The sequence below is a fragment of the Montipora foliosa genome, chromosome 12 (genome assembly GCF_036669935.1).
Source record: "Montipora foliosa isolate CH-2021 chromosome 12, ASM3666993v2, whole genome shotgun sequence".
NCBI classification, from domain to species: domain Eukaryota; kingdom Metazoa; phylum Cnidaria; class Anthozoa; order Scleractinia; family Acroporidae; genus Montipora; species Montipora foliosa.
In genome coordinates, this window is record NC_090880.1 from 33,474,678 (window position 1) to 33,478,548 (window position 3,871).

The following is a 3,871-nucleotide window of genomic DNA, read 5'->3' on the forward strand; positions in this document are numbered from 1 at the left end:
ACAGAGAGCAGAGAATTGCGAGTATTGTTTTCGAATTGTTCTCTGCTCCCAGGGTAAATGAAAACAACCACCGGCCACAAGAACAATAACCTCTAAAACGCCATCAGCAAAATTAAGGGAGATGATTGGTCAAATCAAACAATGGCTATATTGTTTACGCGATTAAGATTCGTGTCTTTTAACTCAAATTATAACAAATTGCATGAACTTTTTCAAGCATCGTCATGAGCAGAAGTGGTGACTTGAAACAGGAACAACAGCAGCGGAGGGTAAACTTCAATGATGAGTATGGCTTGGGAGCGTTCACAAATAAAGACGTGGTCATCTATGGAGGAAAGACAAACAAGTTTCCAGTGATTCAACGAGATGGAGTGAGCATGGCAGAACGTGAAGTGGATTTACAGAACGCAATTGTGTGGCTGCGGAGAGAACTACAAGAAATGCAGTTACAAGACAAGAATCTCGCTCGGCAGATGATATACCTTAGAGCAAGGATAAAAAACATGATGAAAGTGGACGAAACTGATGTTAACGAGTCAGGCGCTCCAGAGAGCTTTTCTTGATCACGATGTTTGATGAGTAATTTTGGTTCAGTTTGTGATGCTTGATCGCAGTATAGGCTATATCTCTATAAATCTCGGCGGCCAGCTCATCGATGCATGATATCAAGAATAACTTTTATTTAACGTTTTCGTAAATCAGTGCGATCAATTGATTAGAACCACAGCATGATTTGCTCACGTTTTTGAATAATTTGATCAGGGATACAAATTGAGAACATCCAAGTCTCTGCTAAAGCGGCTTAGAAAGTGGCCTTTGCCGGTATCTTAAAAAGTAAACGTACAAACCCCAAAGGGGCTCGTGGCTACTTACCAAAAGTATTGGTGCATATATAAAACAGTTTATATCGATTAGATTATGATTTGGTAACTACATACAAATGATTTTATTAAAGGTTAAAGTGTAACAATTGCGTGACGTTTATTGATTCCGCAGGGAAGAGAAAATAAAGTGCTTGCGTGTCCATTTTGCCAAAAATCGTAAAAATTTTGAGCAATTCAAATAGGGTTAGGGTTACGGTTAGGGACTTCCGCTACGCGGCCGTCCGATTTTGTTAATCACCCGTATTACAGACCGAATTGGACTGCACTGGTTCTAATGTACCCGTAATGAACGAATCAACGAGTGAAGTCATTCATCACGGAAACATTAGAAACCACAAATGACCAACTCCCAATGTCAGTGGCGTCATCACAGCTCAGTTGGTTAGAGCGTTGCACCGGTAACACGAGGTCACGGGTTCAAACCCCGTTGAAGTCCTAAATTTTTCAGGCTTCTCCACGCAATTGCTAAGATTGCGTTCATAACTGAGAGGATCATAGCTTCACTTGATTTGATATCCGCAGTTCAATATATGATTCCTTTCATATATCATTTCATTACGTGGATAATCGTTCGTTGCTGTGTTTCGTGACTCCTGCTCAAAGCGAGGCTGCTTCATAGACCATTACATTCTGGTCGTTGCGCAATACATTCTCCTTGCCAAAAAATAGCAGGAAGGTGATGTGTCCGAATGCGATACATTTCTATACTGCGTTTGACTTATTTCGCGTGTTGCCTACACTCCAGTCTTTATTCCTTTTTCATTTTAATTCTTTTGCACTATTTACAAATATTTCTACATTAAACTACATTACAAGAGTAAAGAGATAGAACTGCAAAGTAAATTACACAAGCGATGAAAATTAAAAGTGCACAGTGACCAAAGTAGCTAAGCTTTCAAATAGGTCACACCAGCCTCGCAACTGCCTCCGCTCAACTAAAAGACTCAAGAATAAATGACTCATGTTGGGTAGGCTATGGTATTAACCTACGCCAGAAAGAGCCTGCAATTAAGCAGAAGTTCCTCCGCCTTCCGCAACATTTTTTACTATTCTCTGTTAAGTTTGCTGTAATGAGCAAGTAGGTGATTATACGTCTTATATTCTATTTTTATGATATGATTATATGGGTTAGATCATAGGTTATATATATATGTCTGATATGAATGGTTCAGAATTTTATAGTTTATGCCTAATGTTTTTACCGAGTTGAAATAAAGTTACTTGACTTGACGAATTAGCAGGATAGGTTTTTCTTGCTTGTGCACGTGCGGGACCAATTTACATGTTACAAAACCTGTAAATGTGCTAAGGGATTTCAGGTGTACACATTATGGGACAAGGTTTTTATAGTTGTCTAACGCCGTAATAGTTGCTTGCACATGTACTCAGGCCAAAGTTTCAAAGCGAGAGAGTGAGATATGTTTATTGTCATTCAATTTGTGGTTGCGCTTTCAGTGCATAATGTGTTGCAAAAGTTGGTGCCTCTTGTAACGCTATGCTGACAACAGTGGATTCATCAAGGGAAATTTTCATGTCCGAGGTAAATAGCTGCTGCTTAACTTCCTCATTGAATGATTTACTTTCTAGTCTTCCTTTGCTTAGGTTATCTACATTAAAAGTTGGTTGTTGTTGTTGAAAATGTTCAGCTAAACAAACCGCGTCGCTGTAAAGTTCGTTCATGTGTCATGTAATCTTCTTGTGTTTTTGAGGTAAGGATTTGGCATGCTATGTATCATTGAACCAAGTTAGTGGTAGTATTCAGTGTGCGTTAGCGCGAAAACCTTGACCCTCTTTGCTTTGCAAGTTGCACGGACGTTTCGAGGAAAGAAAATTCTGCATCACTTTTCTCATTGCCTCTCGAACATTGAAAGTGCGGTCAGTTACATCAGTGTCGCATCTGTTTTCTTCAAGTAGAATGTAAGGCAACACAAATTAAAACGCTCATGGGATTGAGCTTATTATGATAACATGGAGTGGGTGATCCTTCTGAGTTTTATATAATGATCTCTGGCTTACTCGGGAAAAATCCAATGTCTTTCGATTTCAGAAGTTGTGAGACGAATCCTGTTGTGAATCTCATAAATTACATTAAATAATTTTTTTTAATGCTTAAACAAACGGATTGTCTCTGCGTCCTATTAGGAATGAAGGGTTTCCGTTTTGGTAAAAATTTGCAACGATTTGGCAATAACAATCGGTGTTATCTGGGCGCTTTCCGCTTGGAGAGGCAGTGTTATTGGTGGTTTTACGTTAATTGATATGGCATTTGCGCAATCTCCAGTAATTCTTTAAATTGCCAATTGCAAGAATAGGGTCAATTATATCGCACATCGAATGGTTGTTTTTTTTTCGTTAAATTCCGTTCAACTATTGTCCTCTTGCATAGTTCTATGTAAACTACTATTTTGCCCACTGTGAGCATCTTTCCTTTGTTCCTAAAAGAAGGCTGTGCGGACCTGTATCAAACTGGTAGAGCTGGCTGATATTCTGATTCACTCGTCAATAACTAGATTTGACCCATCACTTTCAGGTAACTTTCGGGAAGTGCTGTCTTTACGTTTTCTGTGGAAATTTCCAAAGAATTTGGGTTGTCCTTGTGCAACTAGAAAGAGCTGTACACGGTGGCCAGTCTAAAGTTTACTACATTAAATTGGGGAAGCTGAATTCGGCAAGATGTTGTGTTTCTAGTCTCTTCTCTAGTTATAAGTTATGTATCTCAGCCCTCAATCGCGCAGTGAAGTTTGCCGTCACGGTTTTGAAAAAAAAAAACGTAGAGGGTGAGAACTGAGTTTATAATGTCCGATTTGAATATTCGCGTCGCCTTGTCCAATTGCATAGTCCCCCTTTGTTGCGGGGTTCCTTTAAACGGCTTCAAGAAAAGTTGTCATTATCTCTTTCCCTCATTTTGCGCATTCAGTAACAAGCTTACTCAGAAAGGAGGGAATTACGGTGGCGACGTGTGGTCAAACGTTTTGCTGCTGTTGATC